This window comes from Notothenia rossii (genome assembly GCF_949606895.1).
Source record: "Notothenia rossii genome assembly, chromosome: 2".
Classification (NCBI taxonomy): Eukaryota; Metazoa; Chordata; class Actinopteri; order Perciformes; family Nototheniidae; genus Notothenia; species Notothenia rossii.
The window spans coordinates 10,319,495-10,333,294 of NC_136904.1; the positions used below are offsets into that span (position 1 = coordinate 10,319,495).

At 41.9% G+C, this 13,800-nt stretch overlaps 1 protein-coding gene across 9 annotated transcripts in view; it reads left to right on the forward strand.

Moving 5' to 3' along the window:
- LOC307027590 (lysyl oxidase homolog 1-like) overlaps window positions 1-13,800 on the forward strand; it is a 238,128-nt gene that overhangs the window by 109,175 nt on the left and 115,153 nt on the right. For 2 of the 9 annotated variants that reach the window (XM_079662521.1, XM_079662520.1), the window contains exon 1: window positions 4,153-4,267. The exons of the other annotated variants lie outside the window; for them this stretch is intronic. The gene's annotated coding sequence lies outside the window, so the exon portion shown is untranslated. Of the gene's footprint in view, window positions 1-4,152; window positions 4,268-13,800 lie in introns of those variants that run through there. 9 annotated transcript variants of the gene reach the window in all.

The window sequence follows — 13,800 nt, forward strand, 5'->3', positions numbered from 1 at the left end:
GTGGTTTATCCCTCGCATGATAATTTAAATGTATGTATAGTGGAAATATCTCCACTGATATAATTAACTCTCACTTAGAGGCCAAAGTATTTTAACATACAATCATATTTCCGTTGTGGGACTTTTGGGATGTATGTTGTCTGAATCTGAATGATGATTTTTAAACCAAAGGAATTGGAAGGCACATCTGGCATTTGCAATATGCATGGCCACACACCGTGCCCTGTTTACGATCTCCAGTTGCCCTTGATTTCACACAAACACTAAGGGACAGAGAGCTCAGAGGCCCAGCCTGTCTTACAGCGACACCAGTCTCTCCTCTTGCCTGTCTGCTGACCTTTTGATATTTCAGTCCTCTGTGTGTGTTTGTCTGTGAGTGTTTGCTGTTTTTCCCCTCAGCAGTCATGCAGCATGCAGAGGAGCAGAGGCTGTCTCAGACCATAACACCCTGTGATGGATCAGTGCTCTTACACAATGAAATGAAGCTTAAGTGTTTGATTGATTTCTCATTTACTTTCCTCACCATTGGTGGAATTAGGGTCTATGGACACAGCTGCACTTGGGGTCCTGGTCTGAGAGGGCCAGTGGTCTCATTGTTCATAGTGGTCCTGTGTCATATTTAAGACATGCTTTTGAGCAGTGTCCCTATTGTTCATCAATGTTCGCCTCTATAATTTAACGTAACTGTGTAGCCTCTTTGTGTGAATATAACTAAAGCCAATAGTAAATGTCTTTGTTGTACTGTTTTGTTTGCATTTAATGGACATTAAAACTATTACAAATATACATGCTCCATGCTACCAAATGTATTTTAGCCCACTTCAAAAGTGAAAGGAACTGCACATGTGGGAAGGGAATTTAATGTTCATGTTGTTCGGGTAGAGACGCTTAAAGAACATGATTTACAAAACAAGTTTCAAACTGTACATTTACTGCAGAAGAATTATGAGTAAAGATTGAAGCAAGCTGTGAAAAATAACAGCATTCTCACAGCTGAAACAGCAGTGATCTTTTCCAAATCAAAAATAATCGAAAATTACTCTTGGAGCATTCAGCAGGACACAGGACACAGGACAGACTGAATTGGAAGAACAATTTAGTCTTCTGAGAGGTTATCACAGCAGGCGATGGATAACAAGGACATTGTTAAGAGTGTTCAAGAGACTCTGGGTTGTTGTTGTTACCTATCTGTTTTGTTAAGATGTAAGAAAAGCTTCTGTTGTGTTCAAGTGTCCTGCACTCAATTTGCAAGTGTTGCATCACAATGCTGCATAATCAGAGCTATTCCTATCACGGTTTTTCCCTGTCATAACTATTTGCCTTCATAACCCGCAAAACAACTAGGTCAATAGTGTGGTTGTATATTCTGCTGTGTATGCTAGTAGCGGAAAATCTTTAGCAGCTAGCTAGCCTAAAACAGAGATGAGTTGCGAGCCACAGATATCTGTTAAAGTGACTTTGTTCTAACTCAACACCCACAGACCCAACACACTTTGTCTTCAGTGACTTCACTGTCAACATGTTTCCTCTAGAGACACAAAATGTCCGTAATAAACTTTACATATGCAGTAGACTTGATAACATACTGGGTGCTTCTCAATGTCGAGGAAGGCTGCTCCAGAGCCACTATTTCAAGCATACTACGTCGTCGAGTGCCACCGAAGGACTGTTCCAATGTCCAGCATACTTGGAATCCTACTGAGCCCGGCGTACTTCGTAGCGTGAAATTTCGAGGCTGCACATGTGTAGACTCCGCGGTCTTAAAATCCCCACAATGCTTTGCGCACGGACCAATTTCCAAATCTTTGGTGCAAATTGCGCTCCATTTAAGGCGGGGCCTCGCATATGACGCACACATGTTAGCCTGTTCCACCATTCTTCGTTTTCCGAGGCTAGGAAGGATTCTTGCCTCGCTTCTGAAGCATCTGACTCAGAGGTACATGTGCTTCCAAGGATGCGTCCTCGACATTGAGAAACACCCACACATACAGAAAACCTGACCGAACAAAATACAAATATTGAAAGGTTAGTTAGAAATATATTGTACTTGATCCCCATAACCTCACTAACTAATCGGACAATTCCTGTAGCTGCTCTACACACTTGCAGTGGTTTTCCATCACAACAGTTTTAATGGAAAAGCAGTATGAAGTGTTCAGCTCCCATCAACAACAACTAAACATCATAAACATGCATATTGAGCCGAACACATCGCAGTGAGGCCGACACCATCGTTTGGTCCTGCGCATTGTGGGTCACTGCGGTTATCTCCTGCTGTGAGGATATAGTGGAAATAGAAATGATCTTAGCATGGCCAGACATGCTGCAGCTTCCATTATAAATGCTCCCACTCCCCTAAGGATAGAAAGCCATATGCAGTGAGAAACTTGAATGCATCAACCTTCTCACATCAATAACTGCCACAGGTTGATGTATTACATGTTCATTTATTTATTTTTGTACTGGAAATCCATGTTGCTGTTACATTAACTCAAACATGCCAGTCCATCCCCACATCCACCCCCAACCCGTCTGTGTCGTATATGTATTGCAGACTTCTGTTTAATACAAAAGTACAAATTGTGTAAAAAAGAGCAGCTTCTCCCTCAGAGAAAGCAAATGTGCATTGGTGCCACTAAATCACCAGAAATGAATCTTTGTCTGATTACATAGTTTGATAAATTCACGGTCTTACATAATTATCTGACATGTTTACACTGGACCTTTGTCCTGTAAGACTAGTTTGCTTTTGGACTAGAATACATACTGGTAATCACTGTATATATGTTCATATTGTTTGCAGTGGCACTCCTTCTACGCTGCATTATGATGGATTCATTTGTATTTCTGCATGAGCTACTATGAAATTTGTAATCCATAACGACGGTAGAAAATGGCTTCATCTTGTGCTGTGGAAGTTGGTAGAAAAATGTACATCATGTCAAAGCATAATCCAGCCTTTGATCAGGAAGATAAAGGGAAAGGATGGCAGAGAATTTCAAAGCTTCAGGTCATTCGAAGCATCTTCAATATAAGGTTACACAACCTATATGTATAAATAATTCAGCAATATAATTTAAAATTACATTGTGCCAGCTTTTTTGTTGGTTCAGGGTAGGCACTATTCTTGACTACTGAGGTAAAGTGAAAGTTCAATTGAGGATTTGTTCACCATAATGCATGTGCAGTTGATATAATTTACACACATGATCATAATGGAATGGAAATCATTATATGGAATACCTGTTCAATCCTGTGGACCAGTATTCATTTGAATAACTTCATTATGTCAATTCAAAGCACCTAAACCAAACATGTTGGAGTGCTGTGAGTTTAGCTTACAATCATCCTTACATGTACAGTCACAGACATAGAAATACCCTCAGGGAATAGTATGTATGTGTGTGTGAGACAAGAGTTGTTAATTTGCAGGTGAAAGTATTATTCATTCATTCTAATTCTGCATTTACATTAGCTGTGACAGTTTGCAACTCTCAAACTGGCACAGTGCTTGAAATGGGATCAGGAAATATCACTCAAAAACGTTCTCAATATTCATGCCGATCAAGGAGATTTTGACAAATCCTCTCAAATGATGCTGGGGATAGGACATACAGGTTCAAATTCACAGAAAGATTAGAACAAAAAACATAATCCATAATAACATTTAATCCCATGTCTGTCCCATAGAGTTGTTTTGTTTTATTCGGTCCTATTACCATGAGTCAGTACTTGAACAGTCGGCCCAGATTTATCTGTATCTTTCAATCTGCTCTTTCCCCACTTCCCCTGCATGCTCACTTTGCTCAGGATGCCCTCTCCGTCTCCTTGTGAAATGCTAAGTAGTCGTCCCCCTTTAACCCTGCCCTTCTCTCGGAAGCTAAAGTATCTTTGGTGTGCCGTTTGCCAAGAGCTATAAACAAGTGTAATAGAATTGCAGAGGGGTTATCGGAGATAGCCGACTGTGCATCTCCCATCACCCCTCGCTCACCAGCCGCGTGCTAACAAGCCTGGCAGCATCATTGCAAATTCATAACGAGTCACACCAATGTGGGTCATCTCTGCTGCTTCCCCAGTGCCCCTCCTTCTCCCCCCTCTCCCCCTCCGTACTTTGTTTTTGCGCACCTGTTGCCCATTGCACAAGCATTATAAGTCTCAGCTGTGCTAGAGACTAAAGTAGATCAAATGTATCCCTCTCTTGGTCTACCTTACTCAAAGGAGAGTTAAATCATCAAAGAAAGAGCCTTATTAAAGAGAGCACTCTAAGGTAGGTTATCTTGGGAGGGGGGATATTTTTTAAGAAAGCTTTTGAGAATTACTGCCATTTTTCTTCAGTCCAAATTGTTGGATTTGCTGTGCTAATTTGTGCTCTGGCCTGGATTCATTACCTCTAAAATAAAAATACACTATTTGTTATTTTCCTGCTGACCGCGTCAACAGAGCTGAAAATACATGACACACAGAAAATATGACTTTTCTCTAGTACTGTGTAAGTCAAATTGTTAAGTAATGTTATACAGTTTAATTAATGGACTTTTTTTGTCAGTATTTCTACTTTTACAGAGCTGCAATGTTTGTAATGTAAATGTCAGTCACAAGGAATGCATAGAGTTTCTCAGTCTTAAAGCTGTCCCCCTATAAAAAGACATTCAATGTACATTATACATTATTTACTGTGTGCCTCTACAGTCTATTGGATGGTCTGGGAGCCAATGTACATTGTGTAAAATAGTGTGCCAACATAATAATGCAAGACGATGAAGCCTAATACATTTTTAATGTAACACTATTCATGTTTTTACAATAGTGAACAGGGAAATGCTGTACATTAAATGTGCGACAGGTTTGCTCATTACATATGACTGCTGTGATACAGATCAACCCTTGAGACTGTTTTTCTAATCAGCATCAACAAGAGTCCTTACAGTACATCAGACCCAACCTTCAGGTGCTGGCTAATGATGCCTTTTTAATTCCTCAAGAGGAGTCATTAGTTGATTTGGATATTTATAGGGTCTGAAGAGGAAGATGCATTAAGGCAGAGGAGGCAAGGATTGCTCAGATTAATGTGCCAGTAAAAATATGAATATGAAAATGTACTGTGATCCAGGGGCTGAATTATTCAGCTCGACCCTGATGCCTACCGCCACTCTTGTTTCATTGCCTAAGGCAGCCTGAGTCCCTCTCTCAAAGCCATGGTCCGGAATCTATAGACACCAAAGAAAGACTGATACCCTCTAGTTAGCATTTATAGTGTCAAGATCTGGTGTAAATAGGCAGGCTGATACAAATTACATGAACAAATGGATCAGCCTCCTGTGATCTCAATCTCGCTTCTTCTAAGCCAACGCTCAGCCTTGACGTTGTCAGATCTGTTTTGTGATGAGTGTTTATATTATTCAAATGTTGATGATGCAGACCATCAGCTTCTGAATCATTTTGTGGGAATGCTGATACAGCATTCCAACTATCTGTTCTTCTACGCACAAAATTCTTTATTATTATTCCGCCGGGTTATTTTGCGAAACTTCTGCTTCCACATTCCACATCGCAGAAACTCCGTTCAAACATCAAAACATTCAGCTCCGTCGGGAATCGATGGCTATTACTTTCTCATTCATAACTTTCATAATTCCAGAGATATATCCCATAATCACATTTTTAACATGAAGTCAATCGAAAAACTCTTCAGACTTGAAAAATCTTCATGCGACTTCAACTGCTAACTGTTCCTTCCAGGGCCGGCCCTAGACTTTTGGGGGCCCTAAGCGAGCTTTGGCTTGGGGGCCCCCCTCACTCTAGCGCGTTCTCACTTCACTCAACACGGAACCAACTTTTGTCTTATGATGTTAGCATAAGCACACATATTGTATAAATAAGCATGTAAACACCGTGGACCTAACATCATCTAGGGGAGTCCTCACCTCCTCTAGGGGGGTCCGAGGGCATGCTCCCCCGGGAAGATTTTTTTTTTGAATGTTGAAGTTAAAAGCATCAATCTGGTGCACTTGGAGAGCAAAATTAAGAGATCTATGAATACATCTCTCAACACCCATATGAAACAGAACTGTAAACAGATTTTTCTTTATGGATATTTTACAAAGCACTCCCCTTTCAAACTGTATTCTTGTTTTGTCATATAGTATTTTATAACTGTTTTTCATTTATTCTCTCTGGCTGTCCATCTCATAATGTTCACATAAAAACTAGCTGTCAATAGGAATATCATTCAGAAGAATTATAATTTCATGCAAAAATCTGTCACAAAAAGAGTTTGCACATTTACATTCAGGTGTTGTTATGGCAACATCAGTGGCCAAACAGCCACATTTACTGCTGCAAATACGTTCAAACATGCAGTCTATACGTAAAGCAGTGGCAACTATGCCACCATTTCAGCTGACATTTTCTCAGAAATACTGTCACATAACATCCATATATTTCAGTGCTAGGTTGATGCTTAGCTAAGCTAACTATGAAACACTTTAACTGACAGGACTCAGGATCAACTGTGTACTGTAAGGTAGCTTCTAGCTTCATGTCGAACAGTAAGTCAACATTTCCCAGAGACATTTCTTTGAGATCACCAGGTAATGCTAAAAAACATTACATTTAGATTGTATGACAAAGTGTTTATTTAATATATCTGGCTAGCTATAGCTACTTGCTAACGGTTTAGCTTACCCCCGCGATTCAAAGTAACGTCAACGTAGCTGTAATTTCTCCTGGCTCAAGTGCTGGCCCTGAGGTTGTTGTGTGAACCACCACTTGAGAATTGTCGTCTTTTTTAAGAACAAATGTTCTTATGTCCATCTTCAAAGACTCTGAGTCTGAGACTGAAGGTTTATTTTAAACAGTGTCACATCTCACAGGATAGGTACCTGTCAGCGAATAAGACAGATGTTTATTTCCATTCAACTCTCTGGTTGGTCTGGTGCCTTGCCTCTGTTGCATTCACTGAACACGGGAAATTACAATCCTGCCGTCCTCTCTAGTGTCATGATGAGGTTCAGGTAAAGCACGGTTAATGTATTATATGAGTGACTCAATAATATAATACATGACTTTGAGAGTAGGCAATCTAGGCATATTAACAACATTAATTAAACATACTTATCACGGCGACGGTGTACTGAGATAAATAATAATATTTTTTTGCTAGTGGGCCCTTAGTGGCTGCGGGGCCCTAAGCGGTCGCTTATGTCGCTTAATGGGTCGGACCGGCTCTGGTTCCTTCATACTTTCACTCAGAAACCTCATTCCAACTTTAAAATGTTACACATCCTTCTGACATTATTCGTGTAACACAACTTTTAAATCTGATTCATACTTTTAGAGACATTAAACATTGTTCAGACCTTGCTACAGGTCTTCTTCAGATTTTAGAGTGCGTGATGTCACAGCTAGAGTGGAGGACAGATTTAATTTCGCCTTCATATTTTCTTTTTAACCTGCCATAATTCCCAAACCCTACATTCCTGAGACATCATTTTTCATGAGAAACGTAGGAAAACATCTCGTAGCTTGAAAAATTAAAAATAAATAAGCAAAAATAATTAAACAAAATGCCTCTTGAGGGCAAACTTTCAACATGTCTCCATTAAACCCCATTGTAAGTTCAGCCTCATCTTTCCCCAACACAGCAGCCGCACACCTTTTAGTTAATCTGCCCAAAAGGCCACATTATTAACACAAAAGCACACAAAGTACACTTCAGATGCTCAAGTTCCTTGACATGCTTCACGCTTTGAAATTTCACCGATATCTGTTATGGTTCTTCAACAAAACGTTCACATGTAAGAGGTTTATCTCATTTAGAACAATGAAAATGCTCTCCTCTAACTGATTACTGCACATCACCATGGAAACCTTTGATCTCTGGACACGTCGTTAGCTCAAATATAAACACCTTTGTCATGGAACACGATGATGTCATAACTCCAACTGACATGCTCAGAGCAGCAGACTTCAGATAATGGTTAACACAGCTCTACATCAAATCTGATGTAACGTAATGTGGTGTTACTATGGCAACGCATCCCTCGCCATAAAACAGCAGCAGACTTCAGATAATGGTTAATGGTCCTGCCGTCAACAGCTCTACGTCAATTATGGGGTGTCATCATATGTCGTTTCCATGGAAATGCATCCCTCCATAAAACACGATGTTGCTGTAACTCCAATGGACATGGTCCGATCGTCCCCCAAACTTTGCTTGTATATCACCGGTCCATGCCTCAAAAGCTTTACGCCAAATCTGACATCTCACCATATGCTGTTGCCATGGAAACGCATCCCTCGCCATAAAACATGATGTCGCTGTAGCTCCAATGGACACGGTCCGGTCGTCCCACAATCTTCATTTGTATATCACCTCTCCATGCCATCTCCATACGTCAAATCTGACATCTCACCATATGCCGTTTCCATGCCATAAAACACGATGTTGTCGTAACGCCTATGAAAAGGGTCAAAACAGCACCAGACTTCAGATAATGGTTAACTGTTCAGCCCTCAACAGCTCTACGTCAATGGGGTGTCATCATATTTCCATTGCCATAAAAGAGGAAGTCGCTGTAACTCTATGAAAATGTTCAAAAAGTTCTCACACTTCACATGTGTTCTAACAGTCCAGCCGTGGAGACATCTATGGGACAGGTTTGAGATTTCTTCAAATGCCGTTGCCATGGCAACACAATGCTCACCATGAAACACGGTTTTCTCATAACTTCAGTGAAAATGCTCCAAACGGCCCAAAACTTCACAGGTTTGGTAACGATGCAGCCATCAACACATCTAAGCATATTACATGGTGTCATCAAATGCGGTTGGCATGGCAACAGATCATTCGCCATAGTTAGTTCAACAGTTTGCAATATTCTGCTGCTTTTCCAACCCTTTTTACTTTCTTTTCTTCTCTCATCACACATTCAACCCCCCAGTGTTCATGTATCATTTCGATCTAAATTCTTCACTTTCTTCTTACACATTACATTTCAACATAGCAGTTTAGCGTCAACTTTTCAGCATAAACGAGGCGCTGGGAGGCGTGTGGCACAGTGGATAGAGCCTTTGTCTGGGGATCAGATGGTCACAGGTTCAAACACCACTGCAGTCAGCATGTCGTTGTGTCCCTGGGCAAGACATTTCACCCCAAATTGCTCCTGCGGGGATTGCCCACAGTATTGAGTATGTAAGTCGCTTTGGATAAAAGCGTCATGTAATGTAATAAAGCATTCCCACTAGCAATTCCTTCAGGAATTGCATTCTCTAGTTTATAATTGGTCTGCAATACAAAAATAATCGTCTGCAGGATTGTCCGTTGTTCCTCTACCTTAAGCAATTAGATTTATAGCCAATAACGTGTTGTGAGGACACTTATGATCGCCAGAGAATTAAGCCTTCTGACTTTTCTTCAAGCACGATCAACAGGTTGAAGTGTTCAACTTCGCCAGCTATTGTATGCATTGTCATAACGTTTGTGACAGCAATCCAAGGCAGAGTCCTGCACGGGTCTGATTTTCAAGACCCGCTCCCGCCCCGCACCCGTGAAGTGCAGTACCGAACCCGCCCCGCTACCCGCACATTTTGCCAATTAGTTCCGCAACCCGACCCGACCCACCGGCACATGATCCGCAACCCGACCCGAACCCGCATATATATAAGCAGTGAAAACGTGCAATTTTTAACACACGCAGTTGCATATTTGGCTCAAAAAGCCTGGGATGTTGTTTATTTTCTCCATCTAGGATGACACCAAAAGCCTCCCAGACGTTGGATTTCGCTCTTGAGGAAGAGTTATTGAAAATGCTGTATTCTCCGCTATAGAGAGCTTCACCTCAGCCATTCAGAATGTGGTGCGCTCAGCAGCAGATAGATTCACTGCAGAGGTTATGATTATGCTCGGTCCCGCGGAGGAGAGGTCTGAGGATTTAAACATTAAACTAAATTATTATTGTTTAAATATATTTATTATGCAACACCCGCAACCGGACCCGCATCATCTTTGTTTTACCCAGAAGCGAACCCGGAAAAAGGCGTTTGAAAAAATACCACCCGCAAATCACCTTTTTTGCGGGTCACCCGTCGGGTACCCGCGGATACCCGATCCGATGCAGGACTCTGATCCAAGGTACCTAAAGGATACATACTAATGTATTGGTGATTCCCTGGTTTTCCATGTTGCGCTATAGTGTGATGTTATAATGTAATGATCACATTGTGGTTTAAAGCAGAACTTCTCAACTATCTGCTAACACTAAACCAAGAGGGTGAACATAGTAACCATTTAGCTCAAAGCACTGCTGTGCCTAAGTACAGCTTCACAGAGCCACTACTAAGCCTGTAGACTAAGTGATGCTCATGCTCAAATAAAAAAGAAAACAATATTAATCAGCCTGTTTATCAGGGCAATCGTAATGAAACATGTCCTCATTCCTATTCAAATCACGTTCACCATACATGCTAGTGCAACTCCAATCTAGAGTCTCGGTACAGCATATTTCCAGGCCAAGCGAGGCCTCCGCCCTCCGATTCTCCCCGCTCTCATCAACACTTCACAGAGACAGAGTGCTGTGCCCCCCTATCCCGCCCACCGCTCGTCACTGACTCATCACAGCCTCTCAACATGTGTCAGGCTAGCCAGCGGCCTCCATCTGTCTCCCCTAGAGCCAGCCAGCCATGTCCATCCCAGAGAGCCTCACAGGCAGAGAAAAAAGTATTCCCAAGACAAAGTGCGTTATGCCATGCAGCCGTTCCCCTTGAAAATGAGAACTCCATTTGAGGAGCGGGGGTAGTTTAGCAGCCAGTCCGCTTGCCTGTGTGTCAGAGAGGCAGGGAAACATGGCCCCGGCCACGCAGTGGAGAGCTGCGTGGCTGGAGATAGTGAGAGGAGATTTGTCATCCTGAGCCACATGCTGACATGATGTCGGGCTTCTTCAATATAGATGAACACATGCACACACACTGGAAGAAGTGCATATGCATGCCTGCATGGGAACATGTATGTGTATGCTTGTATAGTACATGTACATATCCACACTAGCAATGTATACTGTTACTACTGAATAATACATTTAATTTCTTTTTCATAAGTTATGCATTTAACTTACTCAGCACCAATTAAATCTACCAAAAAATATTTTCCTATCATGTTGGGAAACTCACAGCTTGCGTTTTTGGAACACAAAGAGCTCTCACGCCATCCACTATCATTTATTCTACTGCAACGTCTCTTCCTCTGTCACACACATAGAGCTCAAACACTGTCTCAGCAGGTAACCAGAGCGAGAGAAACGACAAAAACATTAGTACCAACTGTGTGTTGTCTCTTGGGATTTGTGATTTAAAATGTATAAATGCATGCAGCAGACATTAATGCTTCAATCTGCAGTGCTAATGAGAGCATGGATAACATGGACAGTGATAAGGAGCATTGGACACGGGAGCATGTGGCGGCAGATAGTCTGCTACACGGCACTCTTCATGCTAAAGATGGCACTGGTTGAGCTAGCTATACATGAACATATATTTTCTTTTCCTTTTTCTTAACAATGTGTAATGACTCTAAACAGCATTTGAATCTGGAGTCCATCCCCAACTTTGTCTGAAAAATGGATCCAGCACTTTTTCTTTGATTGTTGCTTACATAGATTTATCGCATGATCAAGTCCTTTACTACAACAACAAGAACAACTAGGGATGCTCCGATCGATCGGTTACTGATCGAGTTCGGACGATAGTACTCACGCTCTACCGATCGATCGGTGCTCTCTAAACATGCTGATCGCGCGAGCCGATCGCATGACGTAAAATACCTGACACTTTTCTCAGTGCGCGGCAAAACAAGCTCACCGAAATGGCTTCACCGGTCTGGCATTATTTTAAGGTGTCCGAAAAAGACAGTAAAATAGCGGTATGCAACGTGTGTGAAGCAGAAATGAACCGGTGAGCGGAGCGAAACACACAACACAAGAGTTATAACACACTTAGCTATTTTATCTACCTCTGGAACAAGCTAAACTAGATATAAATATATGTATTCTTCACTGTCGGGTCACTCATTACTGGATCAGTGAGCTGCATGAGACAATACTGACAGGCTGTCAGGAGAGGAGGAGAGAGGAAAAGAGAGCGCTTCCACTCATTTCTCCCGTGTTATTATCCAAAGTGAATGTAAACTTGAATAATGTACATCATTTGAATGTAATAATTAAGTTGGTTGTTGTTTGTGGAAGCTCCAGTGTATGAGCCCCATTAACTGAGTTTTAAACATCACTTTATGGAAGATTTAAAGTGATGTTTAAATCTTCCATTTAGGCCCCGCCCACTCGATCGGATTGGCGATCGGTATCGGCCGATACTGATTCCGGCGATCGGCCCCAAAATTGGCAATCGGAGCATGCCTAACAACAACAACAACAACAACAACAACAATGTTAGAGCAAGGGAATCTCTGGATTGTGTCTAGAGTTTGAAGCATGTATAAACTGCATTGTTATTGCTACAGTGATAAAAGTGAGTTACCCTAGTATATACAAGCAGACTTCAAGGCCTGCACTTTTCTGTTATAACCTGAGCAACGGTAAAAGCTTAAGTAAAGTATTTTTCCTGGAGAAAAGTATATAACAATTTGATTAACCTCTGCCTAGAGCAGAGATTGTCAGGGGAGATATAGGGATAGTGGCTTGAAAAATGAGGAAAGTAGCGGTGTTTTTTTCAGCAAGAAAAATATGATCATCACCACTTGCACAATGACAGCAGTATAAAACACTCATGGAACCCTTATCAGGGTTATGTTTAAAGTTAATCTTCTAGCGTTGATCTATTTTAAAAGGCAGATTTTTTGAAAAAGTTTGAGGCAACTGAGAAGGCATGGATAAAGGTGACATTACCTCATCCCACTGACAGTGTGCTTATAAATCATATCTCAAAGCAGAGTATACAATTAAATGACTTATTAAGATGTTTTGCAGAGCTCAGCAAACACTGTCAACGCTTCCAAGTGGGGCATGGGATGTTTGTGTGTTCCTATCAGTGATGGAAAGTAACTTGAGGTTTCTACTTAAGTACTTTTTTGACATATTTGTAGTTTACGTGAGTATTTCCTCTTAAACCCTTCTATTGTCTTCGTTTTCCCCCCCTTACTTTGGTGGTCGCGGTCAAATTTGACCGGTCCTGTTTTAACTGCTATTATCACCACAGTTCTTACCCAGCCTCGCGTGAGGCAGTCGCAATTTTTACAGGCTCCCACTACCTGTTAGCATCTGGCATCTGTTAGCATAGATCTAGCTCTCCGGCTTAGGCTCCATCTATGTCCATCTATGTTCCATCTTTAACGCCATTGATCTGTGGAGGATCTGCCGCGGTTTGAGGGCCTGCCGTCCACCCATTTCTGCTTCTGCTGGTGGTGGTTCCCACGGCTGAAGGCCGCTATCCACCTGCTGTTAGAGGCCTACTCCCACCTGTTGGGTGCTACTGTGCGGGGGAGGCCTGGTCTGGAGATACCGCGGAGAAACCGGAGTGTTGCCACACTGCTGATTGCCTATTTCCTTGCTGCTGTCCTGACGTGGTTTTGCTTCGGGAACATCGTGGATGCTGTTGAGCTGGACTGGGAAAATGGCAAATGTCGTGTTTCTGCTGTGCCTTTTTTTGACTGTGCTGGAAAAGGAGAAGTTCGCTAGTCATCCTGACAATTCTGCTGGATGCGGGTCCGTTCTGCCGCCCGCAGTGGACATCCCCTGTACAGGTTCGGATGGGTTGCACAAACAATTGCTAGTTGCACTGTCGCGGACATTCATT